Below are 17,994 nucleotides of genomic sequence, written 5' to 3'. Positions count from 1 at the left end.
ACTTTTACCCTTAGTTTGAAATTACAATGTTGCCCTTTGTTTCAGTGTTTTCTTTTTCTCTTTTCACACACCACCACCATCATCATCCCCACCCACTGCCCCCACCTCCACGACACACCTCTCTCTCCCTCTCTCACCGTTGCCTCCATCCAAAAACGAAGATCGAGATGGTTCTGATTCAGACAACCACAAGCAGCGGCTAGGGTTCGGTAGCGTGCAACTGTGTTAGATGTTGGTTACCGTGGTCCATGGCGACGACGGGGATGTTGACTGCGGGTTAGGGTTCAGGCACTTGGCGGCGACGTAGGGTGCTTAGATGACGGAGAAGAGAGTTCAACAGTGAATAGACGACAGTCGGAGTCATAGCTGCGATTCCTACCAGTTGGGGTTCCAGTCCACCGCCGGAGAAGACGTAAGACGACCCTGGTGCTAACGGCACCGGAGGAGGAAGAATCGAAATGCAATATATGTTCTTAATATTGATATTCACCAAATCATCTTCTTCAACCAGCCGCCAATCACTCTACTCCTCCATCTCCGCTCCTGCTTCACGATTAACCTCCGATCGTTTCAATTCGGTAACTACTCGCACTTTTAGTTCGTTATGATACTGTTTTGTACTCGATCTGGTTGCCTAGAGGATTATTATAATTATTATGAACAGTATGTGTTTATGTTGATTTAAAATTGTTGTTTTAGGTTTGATGACATTGCGTATTGAGATGTTTATGCTCAGTTTTTTTTGTTTACAGGAGAATTATTATGAATAATTTGTGTTTAAATTGCTGTAAAATTGTTGCCTAAATCGCTGTTTTAGTTGTAGTGAAATTGCGTATGAAGATGCTTATGTTCAGTAAATTGTTGTTTTAGTTGTAGTGAAATTGCGTATGAAGATTCTTATGTTCAGTTGTTTTGGTTACGGGATTTGTGTTTATATTGCAGTAAAATTGTTGCCTAAATTGTTATTTTAGTTGTAATATAATATAATTGCATTTTAAGATGTTTATGTGTTTATGTTCAGTTGTTTTGTTTACAGGAGGATTATTGTAAACAATTTATGTTGATGTAAAATTGTTGCCTAAATTGTTGTTTCAGTTGTAGTGAAATTGTGTGTTAAGTTGTTTTGTTTACGGGAGAGATTGTGTATTCCTGGTGGTTTTGTAGGTTAGAACTTAGAAGTTTGAACTAGATTCGATTTGGCCCTAGGTGTGTTTTAAATTGAGAACACGTAATAGTTTCCATACCTTACACGCTGAGAGGAGTATTTATTAAGGCCTTGGAGTTAGAAAGTGCAACGCGGGCTGGGACAATAGGGTTCTCAAAGCCAAGGTGCAAGTCGAGCGCATCTTTTGTAGAACAATTATGAATTTAAGTAAAGAGTCGGGTCAAATATACAGTATAAATACGAGTTACTTTAACTTTCGACGCCGGTGCAACGCGCGGCGGGTCACAATCCTAGTTATTATTAAATTAAAACCTATATAAATTAGCAAACTTTTTATGCATAAGAACTTGTAAGTTATGCTTTGGGTGTTTTCCAAAAAAAAAACTTAGATTTTTTTTAAACCAAAGGTTTGTACATTTTTCAATTTTAACCCTACATAATTTGTTTTTTTAACTTTGACCCAAAACTTTTCATTATTTGCAATTTACCCTTCACAACTTTTATCACTTATACTTTTCATCTTTCGCAAATTTTCGTTTTACGTATAGTTCTAAAATTTTCGAGTTAATACGACGCAACGTGCATGTGTGGTTCAACGTTTTTACTTCTATTTTTCATGTTTGACAGGTTCGTCGCAATACGCATATTATAGGTCGAGTCAGTGTTGGTTGTCGATGACGATTGTGTGACATTAGTACTATTTGACACTGTTTTACGCCCCACCGCAACGCGGGGTGTGCTTTGGGGATTTTTCAAAGAAAAAATTGTTATGCATATGGTTGTCGTAACGTTGGCTTTGAGGGTTTTCCAAAAAAAATCAATTTTTTTTACTTTTCACCCAAAAGTATTTCATAAATTAGTTTTAACCCAAAACTATTTGTTTTTTACTTTTAACCCAAAACTTTTTATCTTTTACAATCTATCCTCATAACTTTTTTTTTTACTTTCAACTTTGGTAGTTTATAGTTTTCATTTTCCGCAAATTTTGCGCTCTATGCTTGGTTCTAAATTCTGTCACTTAACACATCACAACGTGCGTTTTTGGCTTAACGTTTTTATGTTTCGTTCTAAATTTTGCGAGTTAACACGACGCAACGTGTGTGTGTGGGTGAACGTTTTTACATCGTCTATTTTTACCCCGTTTGACAGGTTTAACACAACGTGTGGGTCGTAGATCGACTTAGTTATAAATAAAGCATCCCCGCCCCATTGCGGCGGGTCGTAATCCTAGTTACTTGTTATTTTGTTTAGAGTTAAATCTTATTTTAGTCTCTATAATTGTAGTTTGGATCATTTTGTCAGTTTAGTCTAAAGGTTTCATTTTTCACCTGCGAGTCTAAAAATGTTTCACCGTTGCCATTTTAGTCCACTGGGTTAACTTCATCCATTATTTATGTTAACGAGAAAGACAATTCGGTCATTTTATATGGAATTGCGCTTCTAGTTCACAGAATTACATATAAAATGACCGAATTGCGCCTCTTGTTAACAAAAGAAAGGATGAAGTTAACCCAGTGGACTAAAATGGCAACGATGAAACCTTTTTAAACCCACAGACGAAAAATGAACATTTGGACTAAACTGACAAAATGGCTAAAACCACAAGGACTAAAATGACATTTAACTCTTTTTTTAACAACAAACCTTGATCAGCGGAACCATCCGATCTCATCCATTTCTACTAGGCTATAATGCTTATACACAAATTCAGGAATAAATCTGATATAGTTGTTACCTATTACCGACTAAATGAGTTGATCAAAGTTCCAGCTATTCCCGTCAAATTTAACAAGCTTTGAGTTCAATATTACTCTAACTCGACTTATTTAACTTATTTCAAGCTTTATATTTAAAGCTCGAGTTCACTTATTACTATATATAATAGTATTTGTTATGTAATGTATATATTTGTTATGATATATAGTTTATTATATTTATATATAAATAAAATACTTGTTTAGACTTAGCTTGATATATGAAGCCCGGGTTTGTTTATTAAATGAGTTTCAATTTAGATTTTAGAGTTTAATTTGTGTAAGCTCGACGCAATTCAAGCTTTTAACTAGTTTAATACCCGTCCGTTGGACGGGTTACGCTAAGGTAACAAACAAAGATAATGTATATTGATGGTGTTTCGATTTGCTTCTCCTTTTCCTACTTTTTCATCTCCTATTTGAAAAAATTACAACCATCTAACTTTTCTTTTTCTTATTTTCAAACCACTAAAACGCATTCTCAAAACACATTATCCAAACACTACAAAAATTGCATATTAACTTTTAAGAAGTAAAAAACTTAAAAGCAACTCAAAATAAACAATCCCAAACACCCACATTAGTCATGAGTTTCTTGGTTTAATTTCATGTTCGCTTTGACATTTAGAATTTTGTTATTTATTGGGTTGGTTTTTTTTTTCATACTAAATAAACCCCAAGTTATCGGGTTACCCACTTTATAATAGGGTCCTGCCATGCCACGGTTACAAATTACAATACGGGTAACTTGAACCGCCCAAGTGGATCCATATAAATGTTATTTTAAAAACCCTAGATTCTCATTTGTTTAGTTCCCTTTCGCAGCCGCTCCACTCGATCTCGTTTGTATACGCTCATTTCGCTTCAATGGTAACCACAAGCACAAGCAATGGACGTTTTCTACTGTCGATCATCAATTCATCATCTCGTAGCTGTATATTTGGTACATTTTGTTCTTTGTTCATTTTCACATCATACTAGGTAGGTTTTGGGGTTGCAAAGTAACTTGTTTCTCATTTATACTTGTCTATTTCACAACAAAGTTATTGTTTTCAGATTATTTTTGTGGTTTTGGGGGTTCTAGGGTTCAGTATTGTGTGCTAATTTGAATGGAAAATGATTTCTGACATGGTGATAATTGACAAAACCTTGTCTTTGTAATGAAAAATACGATTATGTTACACATAATTAGGTGATCGACTTCGTGATAGTTGATAAAAACCTTGTCTTTGAAACGAAAATGGCAATCTTATTACACATAATCAGGTTAAAATCAAGGCTCAGTGTGGAATACGGAGTTTGGTATATGATCCAATTTAAATAGCTAAGCTACTCGAAACTTTAATGTTTTACGGGTTCAATTAGTTGTACAACTTTCTTGTTCATAATTTTGAATTCATGCAGTTTGTCCAGTTTTATATTCTACTGAAACTTATATTCGATAATACACAACTGTTCTGTAATTAGATATGCTATATCTTCTGTGTATTAATCGCTAATCTGACCATGTCTGTAAGAATTGGTTGAGTCTTATTTAGAAGTACTTATTTGTTATTTTACTATAAGGGTTTTCTGATTCTCTGTTTTTGGTATATTATGTCTATCTTGTCACTTCATGTATAAACAACACTGTGGTTTTTTAATTTTAATTTGTTACTCTTTGGCTAACTTGAAGTAAGTTTGAGGTACTTATTTTAAATGTCTAATTTTACAGACATCTGATGAAATAAATCATTCTATGCTTGAAACAATGCAATCGGGTGTGCGGAAGCTTGATGTTAACATAACGAAATTGAGACAGTCACAATGGGGTCAATTACCAGTCTCAGTTTTGCACTATTTTACATTATTCAACTTTGTTTTGTTGGAAACTTGAAATTATTATTTTGTTTATATTTATGATGCAGGTGTTTAAAGTACCTGTCTTTAGTTGGCTAAATAGATAAGGGATTGTTTTAGTGGGATGGATAATACGTGACAGACTGGAGTTGGGTTTGTAAAGCGAATGGGCTAGTGCAACTTTAGTGGGCTCCGATATTAGAGTAAGTGTTTCATTGTGGCTATATTTTTCTTATTCCGCTTATGTGTTTATTTGACGTGTTTTTTTTATATTGATATGTTTCTGATGATTATTACCATGTATTCAGGTCTTGTTCATGAACCATTAAATATTAATAGGTGAATGCTACACCCTAAATAAGTTATCAAGTTTTTCTTCCTACAATCACAAGTTTTTCTTCCTACAATCACTGTAAGTATTACTTATCCTTGTGGATTGCTAAAATACACAATGTATTCTCATCTTTTACTTAATTATTTGGTTATAGGCTTTGATGTTGCCGGGTTAGGAGGACCGGTATTGAAATAAATGGTTTGCATAATGCATTGTGTGTTTTGTATTTTTTATCTGTTATATTATTTGTTCTAGTTTAAATAGGATTTGATTTATGTGTTGATGTGGCTATTTCATGCATAAAGTATTGTGTCTATACTGAATATATTAGTAGACAAATAAAACATGAATACTTAAATACTTACCAATGAACCGATGAAGATTGGCTAGGATTAACAATATCACCGTGCAACAACCTAGTACAGCTTATAATATATGTACCTAAAATTAAAAGTTAATAAGTGTTTATAATCTATATCTATTATTAGATTATTACTTATCTGTTTACTTGTTCTTTTGTATGAACAATTTTCATATAAAAACTTTTTTTATCATTATTACATTGAATATCAATTAATAAACGCCACTAATGTATGTACTCACCCATAGCGCACATTCCCACCCTCCAACCGGCCACCAATGTTTTAAAAACCGGTTTATACCGGTCGGTTGAACCGGTTAAACCAGATGCCGGAAACTTGACCGGCACGAATCATACCCCGGTAAATTGAGGAAACGACAAAGTAGTTGTGCCGCCGGTAAATTGGGTTATACCGGTATCAGGTCAAAGGTTAAAATTTGGTCTTTTAATCTTTTATAGGTTCAAGAAGGTGACAGTTTACTTCTTAGTAAAACCTAGTGCTCAAAAGTGAATTTTTAGATTATTTTTTATGATGGATTAACTTTTGAAATAATTTTTTATTAAAAAATGATGTAGATTTGGATTATTTTTTGAGTAAAAATTGTATTTTATGGATTTATAGGGTCAATTAGTTAACCCGGTTGAACCGCCCGACACAACCCGGTTCAACCGGTTGAACCATTTCTGATCCTAACCCGGTACAATTTAAAAACCGGTTTTTAAAACATTGCCGGCCACCATACGACAACGAAATGGACACCTTGTCACGTTAATAGCATGCTTTTAGATTTTGAATTTTTTCAAATAATTTGGTTTTTAAGTAGCTGTTTTGAAATTTGTCGGTTTTGCAAAACTGGTATATAAAAATCATTTATGAACCATTTATATTTAGATGTGTGTGAATATATATATATATATATATATATATATATATATATATATATATATGGTTTTTTAGAAACGTTTTCCAATTTAGAAAATGCTTATTAATATAAAAATTATTTACCACCATCTGTGTGCTCTTGTGAACAATAATTCTTGTTTATTTATTTAATAAATTTAAGCATAAAGTTATAATTTAAGGTTACCTTTTTATTTAATCTATTTGATAGAGGTTATCCTACCCCCTCCCTTATAAATACACACCACTAAATAAAAAAAAATATGTTATTCAACAAACCTTGTCTTCCAAATCATCTTTTTCATCTTTTTGAAGCCGTGCCATCCTAAATGCTAGGGAACCAAACATATTTGCATGGAATGTACTTGTCGGATTTGAATTGTGTGGTCGATCTCAGCACTGTCAGCAAGTTATCTCAGATTTGAATTGAGTGTGGTTAATGATCTTAACATGTTTGCACGTATCTATACTTTGCAATGCGTAATTCATGTTAGCAAAAAAGCTAGTCAATAACCCTCTTATACTTGCATTAATGTTTTGTAGTTTTCTTAGTAAATTAAAAATATTAAACTAATAAAAAAAACATCGGTAACAATTTAAAAAAGTGAGGTATTAAGTATACCATTTTAGGGTTGTGTGGGCCGGGAACAACAATGTGAACGGTATCTTCAGGAAACTGTACATTGCAAACATATTACATGTGAACAATAAACTAAAATAATAACTAATGTAAAATAATCACTTTAACCTTCACTTGCAGGTCAGGCGTTCATCATTTTGTTCATTTTGTAGTTAGTTTTTTTTTTTTTTTTTTTTTTTTTTTTTGCAAGTTGACTATTATTAATTTTTAGTTAGTTTTAAGTAATATGCATTTTTAGGAAAAAAACCAAATGGTAGTATTTAAAAGTTTTCGGCCAGAAAAAATATTATAGACATTAGATAGCAATGATCAGCCATAATTTGCCCCATTTTTTACTCTACCATGCCGACATGCCCTGTATATTTACTTCAACCAAGTACAATCTTTTATGATAATTAATGGACAAAACAGCAAAACGGAACTTCTATATGTATATGTGTGTGTGTATATATATTATTTTATTTCTTTAGCTTATAAAGGTATAAGATTTATACATATATAAAAGTATAAGATTTATACATAACTTATGTTACTTACAGGTGGTTCAATTTGTTGATGCTATTCCTCTTCTTTGGTTTTGGGATCAGATTCTTCAACTCGGTAACTCGGTTCATCTTAAATACAAAAATTAAAAAAACATCATAAAATTTGTGAGTTTAACTATTGCATGAAATTTGAGTATTAAAGTATAGAAATTAAATGTAAAATTAGTAAACTATTTCATGAAATTTGAAAGAAAAAAAAAACCTCGCCACTGTGTGCCCGTTCACATTCACATTTGTAGAGAATAAAAAGTCGTACGTGTCTTCGTCTTCCTGTAACCTTATAAAAATTTGACCATTAGACATGTTCTGCTTCATGATGTGACATGAAAATTTAGCTTTGAACCATGATTCATATGCATCCAACTTAATACTAACAAATTTAAATGAAAGTAACTTTTCCGGTACTCCTCTATTTCAGGTTATGGTGTAAGTCAGATGTGTAAGGACTGGAAAACGGGGTGCGGGTCTCAACACTCTCATCAGTCGCAATATTCCGACCTATCATGAAATGAGACGGAACATTCAAGTTAGAAGGTAAAAGTATTAAAACAATTGATTAGTTAAAATACCTTGGAATTTAGATATGTTGCTTTCATTTTTATTTGCTCCATTATACTGCTTAAACTTCGATTTGTACGGACCGGTTTTTCCGTTCTTAACATTGTCTTCGGGTATTTGCGCTTTGCAAGCTATAATTCATTTTAACAAAAACACCACAAATAATATGGAAAGTACAAAAACAGTGTAACCTTAACTTGCGGGTGATTTATTTCATCAAGGTTGTTCCATCATAGCTACCACCTACACAAAGAAAGAAACTGATTAGAGAACTACTGATGTGTTTATTGCAGATTAGGTTTCTGTAATTTGCAAAACCATAACGCATGTTAACGAAACAAAACCAATATTAACGGAAGTATGAACAATTTAACCTTCATTTGCAGGTCATGTGTTCCAGCATTGGTTGTCTTGTCGAGTGTAGTTCTTGAGTATTGATCTTCTACTCCATGTTGAGTATGCTAGACAAATAAATTCATAGCACTGGTATTATATAGGTACATCAATAACTGCAAGTAAGCCCACTATCCACTTTAATAGGAACTGTGTATTGTTTTATATACATTTGAAGTTACATGTCGTGCAGTTTATTTGCTGAATTTTAGGAACTGAACTAAATTTATAGCCCACTTCTTGCTGAATTGAATTTCAGGTACCACTATATAACTTCTAGAGAAGTGGAGATCATGGGCACAAAATGTGGAGCAAACCACCTGGTTACAAAACTGCAATTAACTGCCATGAACTGCCACTTCAGCGGTTTTTTTAGGGAGTTTAAAGGGCTGAGATTTAATCTCAGCAAGATCCAATAGTCAATATTGATTTGGAGGGTGGTTAGACTTAATGGGTTCCATATATATATATATATAATTAGTCGGTCATATAGTTTAGTAGTTGTTTGCGTGGTTACACCAAGTGACAAAAAAACATCAAAACAAGATTGTATTATGGTGCATAACTTTATTGTCATACTTTTTATCCATAAGGTACTTTTGATATAAATAATAAAATATATTAATATTATTATTAACGGCCTGGCCTTTGATGAGAAGGAACACACACTTGCTTTTGCAAGTGGACGGCTGAACATGAAGGAGTGGGAGGAATGGAATAGGTACTTTTTGACTGGTTCAATGCCGTATGAATATATCTAACTAGAAGTTGACTTGTTGACAATGCATGTGACTACAAGACAAAACTAGTGTCTTAAAATCAAGAAAAATCGGATGTTACGAGCTAGACATGTTAATAATTGGTCAAGACAACAAAAATGTTTTAGTATGAGTCAAAAAACAATATGATATAAAATATCTATTTCCGCCTTGACCAAGAAGTTTCGCAGTCAAGTAATGGAAATAATTCTAGCCCGGTTCGCTTCTTTCGGGCTTCATGGGAAACCCATATTAGAGATCGGTTGGGTGTATGGGGGGTTTAGTTAGGTAACTGGGTCCGGTTTAGAAGACACTAAAATGGTAGATTAATTAATTTAAGAGTAAACTGTCATTTTGGTCCCTGAGGTTTGGTCACTTTTGCCAATTTAGTCCAAAACTCAAACTTTTTGCATCTGGATCCCTGTGGTTTCAGTTTTATTGCCATTTTGGTCCAAAAATGAAATCATGTCATATTTTTCTTATAAAATCCTGCAATTTTGTCATTTTCCTTAGGGGCAAATCAGGTCATATTTGTCTTATAAAATATGTAATTTATTTATAAAAAAGAAATGATCATTTTGCCGCTGCGGAAAAGAACAAAATAACAGGATTTTATAAGACAAATATGATATGATTTTATTTTTGGACCAAAATGGCAATAAAACTGAAACCATAGGGACCCAGATGCAAAAAGTTTGAGTTTTGGACTAAAGTGGCAAAAGTGACCAAACCACAGGGACCAAAATGACAGTTTACTCATATAACTCTTAATTTAAATATTAGAGGTAGGCTTGGCCCGTTGCATTTAATTATTGTTCATTTACTTGTTTTCTTAGGGAATAAGTTATAAACCCTAATTTGTAATTCTAAATAGATGATCTTGTACATATAATTTCTCATCACGACAACATAGGACAATAATATTATGTCATGGTTGCAGCCTGTGGACATAGGTCAGCTTAGACCGAACCACGTAAATCATTGTGGTATTTACTTTGTTGCAGTGTATTTGTGTTGGTGCTTAAACTCGATCCTTGGCAAATCCATGATCCAGGTTGCGCTTTACCCAGCTCTGGAATTTCATAAAGTCTTTCTTGTAACTTTAATCCTTAAATTAAAGGAAAAAAAAATGTGAAGAACTTAGAACAATCCCAAAAAACATTTTGCGGGAGCTCAACTGCTCAAGAGTGATCCATAACAAATGATTCTTAAGGCTCAAGCCTCAAGATATTGTTGAAGCCCAATGTAAACAAACCAGGCCCAATACATTATCTATGAAGATCTTCTGATAACATAGCCCAAGGTCTTAAAGACTTCATGTGATGTAACTTTGTCTTTTTGACATCTTCGTTAGAGGCTTCATGTAACTTTGTCTTTTTGACGTTTGGTTATCCATTTTTAACCATGTTATAAATATTAAATAATTTTTATATAAGTTGATTTGAACAACCAATTACACAAAATTACAGTATAGTAGTTTCTAAACATATATATTTTTGCTTGTTTGGTTCAAGCTTGCCTGTCTTTTCGATTTATCATATATTATTAGTTTATAACTGTAAGATTAAATATATTTATTTTATATTTAATCTAGTAGCCATTATAATCATTTACATTATATGGATCAAAATATATAACAATCCTATTAAATAATTAGTTGGTAATTGTTGATGGGCCTAATTACCCTTATTAACTAATTAGGGTTTCCTCCTGGGTGCTTATATAAGGAGACTTATGTGGAGGTTAAGGGATTACTCAGTTACACAATCAGACACCCTATTAGCCATAACATCATAATGTTCGACCTCCCTCTCCTACAGCCGATACCCTTTTCGGTTTTCTTAACCACCATCATTAGATTGCACCCTAAGGAGGAACCAGACCAAAACTGACAACTATGTCAAACACTATTGCTGCATCTACATCTGGATTCTCTGCTGGCCTGTACTGATGCAATCAAAGGTATGTTTTCATGTTTTCCTTCATGTATAAACAGAACTGAACCAACATGTGGTATCAGAGCATATGTTGATTAGTCAGTTCTGTTTTCGTATCCATAATTCTGGGATTGAAACTTGGAAAACGGATTTTTTGTAACTTTAAAACGGTGACAGCCGGTTTCTAGTCAAGAAGATCGACTCGAGATCTCTGTTTTCGGGAAAAAGGATTAATTATATGTTCACTCGATTTCAACTGGGTTATGTTTTGACCGAAATCTGTTTAGAAAAACTATTAAAATTCAGGTTTCCGGGTTCCAGAATTTATGTTTTATGTTTTTTTAGGGTTCATCATGTTCTTAGGAAAATTCGAAAATTCTATTATGTTTTGGAATGTTTTAGGATTAATGAGTGTTTTTTCCATGTTTGATCCAATTTTATTTTTTAAGTTTATTCGAAAACTGTTATTAGATAAACGCGTACTATTCCGGGGACTCTATCCAGATCTATGGATCTCCCCAACATCCAAGCGAGACTCCATCAAAATCTGCCACTCGTTGGGCGACGCCTTCTTTTCTACGAACACCCCACCACTGAATGATGAACTTTGCCAGTTTTCGCCTCCGACCCGAGAACACAGGGTCAAGCCAAGCCCTTACCCGCCTGAATGGAATTCATAGTGGGCGTACTTTTTGACTTTACTTGCTCTTTATTCTCTTATTAAATTGATAGTTAGATGAACAGATCACTCCTAAAAGCAACCGTTCTCTTATTATACGATACCCCCGCCATGGATGATAACGATAAGTAGATGTATCAAGTCAGCTTTGGCCAGAAGTGATACATCAGAAGCTCATTCAAGTTAAGCCATTTTGGTTTTGTAAAACATCGTTTGATCCTCATTAATTAACTAATTAATTACAAAAAACCAATCATTTAATAGCAAACCACCCGTTAGCGCGGATCGAACTCCGCGGTGAGTTCGCTGGGGGTTGCAGGGGGACAGCGTGCCCCCGCACAGGGCTCGGGGCAGAGCCCCGAGCTAAATCTTAGTTCACATTAAACAACCTAAAATAATGAGGTTTCAACCCATGATTTGGAATCGTATCATCCATGGCGGGGGTATCGTATAATAAGAGAACGGTTGCTTTTAGGAGTGATCTGTTCATCTAACTATCAATATAATTTTCGAAATATGCTGATAAAATTAGATCATCTTAAAACAGGAAATAATATCTCATAATCCCTTAGAATTCGAATTTTCAGTTATGCTTTCACATTCACAGCTGTTAACAGGAAGCTTCGAGATCATCAGATTACGACTCGAGACCATCAGTCTCGACTCGAGACCATAAGGTCTCGACTCGAAATCATCAGGTCCTTAAACCTTCACAACTCGAGACCAACAGATCTCGACTCGAGACCATAAGGTCTCGACTCGAAATCATAAGGGCTCAAAGGTCTACAACTCGAGACAAAGGTCTCGACTCGAGACCATAACATCATAACTCGAGACCATAAGGTTGCGACTCGAGACCATAACGTCATAACTCGAGACCATAAGGTTGCGACTCGAGACCGTGGTTGTGACTCGAGACCTCATCATGACTCGAGATCTCATAAGATATAGTAGTCGAGACCATGGTTCCGACTCGTGACAACAAGGTTGCGACTCGAGACCTCATAACTGACTCGAGATCTCATAACTCAGTCAAAACCTGACTCGAAACCTCATTATTTTAGGTTGTTTAATGTGAACTAAGATTTAGCTCGGGGCTCCGCCCCGAGCCCTGTGCGGGGGCACGCTGTCCCCCTGCAACCCCCAGCGAACTCACCGCGGAGTTCGATCCGCGCTAACGGGTGGTTTGCTATTAAATGATTGGTTTTTTTGTAATTAATTAGTTAATTAATGAGGATCAAACAATGTTTTACAAAACCAAAATGGCTTAACTTGAATGAGCTTCTGATGTATCACTTCTGGCCAAAGCTGACTTGATACATCTACTTATCGTTCAAGTATTACGAAAGCCATGTTAAGTGTGCATCATAAACATGAATGTCTTAATATCTGGCCAAAGCTGATTTAATTCCTTCATAGATGGCATACTTAACAAGTGCATAACTAAAGTGATTGTCTCAATTTCTGGCCAAAGCTGATTTGTTACAACCACTTTGCACACATGCTTAAATGATTACACTTCTGGCCAAAGCTGTTTTGTCTTCGTTTAAGTAGAACTTTAAGTAGTCTATTATTTTGATGTTAGTAATAGACATATCACCACCTCTTCACATAATGATCCTTATATTAATGATCCTCAATTAATTTTTTGTGATCATTTTGTCTGCGTTATTCTTAGTACCCATAATTTTTTGCTCACTATATTTTTCTTCTATAAATTTATATCTCATCCACTCTAATTCCTAAGCCTAAAATGTTTTGCTTTATTTAAAGTTTCTATAAGAATTAGCTCTTAAATTAAATCCTTGATTATCTCTTAAGACACGATAACCCTATTGCTCTCTTCTGATAAGGCACTACAGAAGAAAAGTAGAGCATGATGATTAGGATAAATCGAACATGATGTCTCTTATGATAATCAAGAACTCTCTAACATAATTGCTATCACTAAAGTTATTCCAGATTAAGTTTTTTCCTAAGACTAATCAATAATTGTGGAATAATCACAAAAACTCTTAAGGCGCATGTCTTCATTTAAAATTATAAATTATAAGGTTAAGTGGTATATGTGAATATATTATAATGTACAATACCATGACCCATAAAGTTAAGGGCTTACACATGGAAATCAGTACATTTTCCAGTACATTACATACTAAGTTTTCATTTGTACAATTTGATGCATTATAAATCAGCTATAACACTCAAAAGTACCAAAGTATAACGAGTGTGTTGATAAGCAACATATGTACATAGAAATAAATGTTCGAATCTGGAAAATAAGATGTTATTCACCTTACAACCACTAAAACTTTAAAAGAGGATTGTTCTAAGGTCCATAGACAAATTACAAGTGCTAATCCCAATGTTAAGGTTCTTCAAGGGAAAATCTAACTGCATAGTTATGTCATTAGACTAGGCATAAGCAACGAGACTATCCATTATTCTAAAGAACAGTTGGATAAATTAATTAGATAGTAACTTACTAATGATATTTAAGTCTGATAATTTTAATATTCCAATTAACACATGATTAGTTGACTCTAGTTCCATACGTTTCCTTACCAGAACTCGACAAATAACTAACACGAGAGTTAGTGACAAAAATTAAATGTTAAGGCTATAAGAGCCATAATAAGCAGTCTTCAAACAACGCTTTTCGATACCTTATATATTCTGATTAATCAGAATATAGTATCATAATTAAGCAAAGATATGAAGATTGTGAGGTTTGCATAGTCAACATAAAGTCACACTTACCGTAAACTCTCATTTTATTTGTTCTAAATATCTGGATAGAAACATTACTAAGATGAAACTAGATGATACCTTACTTTTCACAACTTTTGTCATCATGCAAATGAGAATTTGACAAAAGGAAAATGAGACTTATAAATTTCATCCATTAGAACCAAAATTCATGAGAAATCATGACATAGTTAATGAGGATGTTTTTTTTCATCTAATCTCATTTTAAGTGATTTTAAATCATGACGTTAAAGCCCTAAAATATGACTTGGCTTAAGGAATAAGCATGGGTCCATCATAAGTCATTCATTGACATTCGTAGAACTTATTCCAAATGGAATATTCAGACATAATTCATTTATCATTTGAAAGACTATCAACTTATATCTAAATTTTGTCACATATGGCCCACGGTATTAGAAGAAATCTATTCATATATATACTTAATAAGATTTCTATTAAATATGTCCCTAAAGTTTCTTATGATATCTGGACATTAAGGAAATCAAATAAAGTCTAACGTATATGTGATAGGTTCCCACGTCACGTAGCTCATTGAAACTTCTCTTGTAGCATTCTAGAGATATTAAAGATCAGTGGGAGCATTAAGTGTCTTAATAATAACTTGCAATAGTTGCAAGAGGTGGGGAGTGAAAATTTTACCTTACCTAAATTTGCACCTCTTGTACAAGACACCGCTCCATCATGACACTGTTCCATCAATACTTGTCTCATTAAAATCTAATGCTACTCTTACAAAAGGTTCTTTGTTGCTTAATTGTGGGCACACTTAGATTTCTTACCTAAACTAACATAATCCTCAACAAGAGAAATCACAACGACTAACGTCATTAATTTGTTTTCTCTATTAGAATTTGTTGGTCGTTAAATATTGACCCTAAGCATGCTGAGTTCCTAAAGATTTCTAAGGTCAGTAGGAGCGGTCAAAGTCCTTATCATGATTTGCAAGGAATATAAGAGGCGGGGGGAAGAGTGTCATTAAATTTCACTTCGAATTTAACTCCGATTACACCTCTTGTACACCATACTGCACCAACCCTTACAAACTTAGAATGAAAATGATAGCAACCTAACCAAGAGCTAATCCATAAAACTGAAACTTCTAATGAACCCAATAATCAACTCAGGAGGTCATCTAGGTTTAAAAGCCTACTAACTTTGATGATTACATAACCTCCCTAACTAAAGTTGAAATGGATTTTGGAAATGTTTAAATGATCCTATCTCTTAAAATCAAGCCATCAGCGTAAATCAATCTTCTAAATGAAATAAAACAGTTTTCTAGTAAAACTGATTTTATGTGTTCGTATAACGTTTGGGATTTGATTGAATTACCTAAGAGTGTTCATAACTAAATCAAATCCTAATATAAGCGTTAAGACACAAACGGGCATGATTGGTTGTCAAAGGTTGTACTCAGGAAGAGATAAATTATTAAAGAATCTTTATTACATATCTAACAAAAGATTTCTTTGAGGATCATCACTATTCTAGTAGCTTATAATAGTTTAAAGCTACATTAGATGAACATTATAAATAATTTTCCATGACAAATGGCTGACACATTTACATGTTCATTAGATAACAACCTAAAGTTTCAAACTGAAGGTTAAAGAACACTTTATTTGTAAGCCAATAATATCCATGTATGGGTTAATGCAAACATCATAATGTGATGAAAAGCTAACGTAATTATTTTCATCATGAATCAAGTGGATTAATGAACCTACCTCAAAATGAGTGGGAGCAACTAAGATAAACTTGTCTATATAGACGATATTCTTTTGACAAGTATATGTTACATAAGTCAAAGCATTGTTAACACAAACTTTGATATGATAGATCTCAGAGATGTCTCTTATGTAATAGATATCATAACGTACCGAGATAGACCCAATGGGACATTAGTTTCGTTCCATAAGTTTAACATTAAATGGGTCCTTACATATGTAACAAAATGCTCCTCTCCTTTAGAGGATAATAGGATAACTGAAATTATTTCCTTATGCTTCATTAATTGGAAGCCTTATGTAAGTTTAAGTTGTAACGCCCTGGTTTTTCATACTTTACATAATTAGAAAGCTCGCCTTGTAATGCTATTTTTGGAAATCTTGTATTATTGTAGTCGTCTTTTCGTTGTAAAATCCGAGACTTGGATCATAAATAAAATTCGTATTTCTTTAAATTCACCATCTACATATTCATACATGTTCATACGTTCGAATTCATTGTACATCGAATCCTTATTTGTAATTCATACTTATACGATACTTATTCACGATGCATGTCCATGCCTGTCTGTTGATACCTAAAAACCCCAAATAATATGCTTATTTATACAACGGTTAATCATCTAATATGTGACATATACTTGTCACTTACAAACATGTTACATATTTGTACATTACACTTTTTACCTAGTTAAATCATGTTTTATTTCATATTTCACCTTGTTACAAGTTAGGGGAAACATTGTTGCATATTATTACACAACTTAATTAACAAAATTACTCATTATAATGTTTTAAAAAAATAAAAAAATAAAGAAATATGGCAGCCTCAATTCAGCAAAATTCAGCCCCATATAGTTGGGTTTTGTGGGCTAGTTTCAAGGTGTAACCCCTTCTAAACACTTCCAAAGCCCAACCCATTGAAACCCTAATCCTTCCCCCTATAAATAACACTTATAACCAGCCTCCCTACCACTTTTGCAACACTAAAAACTCTCAAAACATCCTCCAAACCGTAGCTGAAAGCAAGGGTTCGAGCAGATTGACACCCCTTCACGAAAATGAGCATAACTCACTCAATTTTTATCCGATTCACTCGATTCTTTTTCCTACTACTTTGTATTGACCTTATCTACGTTTCCATGGGCTTTTCACAGTAAATAAGTCCCTGGAATGTCCCCAAATAGGCTCCAAAGTGGGCTGTTCATTTCTGTTTTTATCTAAACTTTGTTAAACTCATCCAACTTGTGTCTAACACATCTCACACCTATGTCCTAATGCTTACAACCTCACTTATGGTTGGTTAAGCTTAAAAACAAGGTTGAGACACTATAAATCAGAGGTTGAAACCTCAAATACTTTCTGTTTTGTTAGGGTATTTAACCCACAAATCATGTCAAGCTTAGATCTTGATGAATGAGTGATTATGGAACAACTTGGGTTGTCCTACATACAATCCTCACATGATTTGATGATTTCTCTATAGTTAGGTTGTTTATGTTATTGTGCTAAACCTAGTTCGTGACCCTCCTTGGTTGTTTTTACATCAAGTGAAGTGGTGAACATTCAAGGGGTTCCTAAATGGAAGCATGTTCTTCCTACCCCATACATGACATCTATGATAACACGAG

At 33.8% G+C, this 17,994-nt stretch overlaps 1 long non-coding RNA gene across 3 annotated transcripts; it reads left to right on the top strand.

Annotated features, from left to right (window-relative positions):
• The first annotated feature begins 82 nt into the window (after window positions 1-82).
• On the top strand, window positions 83-9,078 carry LOC110909007. Of its 3 annotated transcripts, XR_002575065.2 has the most exons (9): window positions 83-578; window positions 3,745-3,862; window positions 4,634-4,730; window positions 4,827-4,961; window positions 5,067-5,170; window positions 7,534-7,594; window positions 7,958-8,073; window positions 8,484-8,612; window positions 8,750-9,078. It is a non-coding gene; the product is annotated as an uncharacterized LOC110909007 (long non-coding RNA). The 3 variants fall into 3 exon arrangements; XR_004878363.1 differs by lacking the exon at window positions 3,745-3,862; XR_002575066.2 differs by lacking the exon at window positions 4,634-4,730.
• Window positions 9,079-17,994: the final 8,916 nt, after the last annotated feature.

This window comes from Helianthus annuus, chromosome 14, assembly GCF_002127325.2.
Source record: "Helianthus annuus cultivar XRQ/B chromosome 14, HanXRQr2.0-SUNRISE, whole genome shotgun sequence".
NCBI classification, from domain to species: Eukaryota; Viridiplantae; Streptophyta; class Magnoliopsida; order Asterales; family Asteraceae; genus Helianthus; species Helianthus annuus.
The sequence above is the reverse complement of the archived record's forward strand: the minus strand, read 5'-3'. Positions and strand labels throughout refer to the sequence as shown.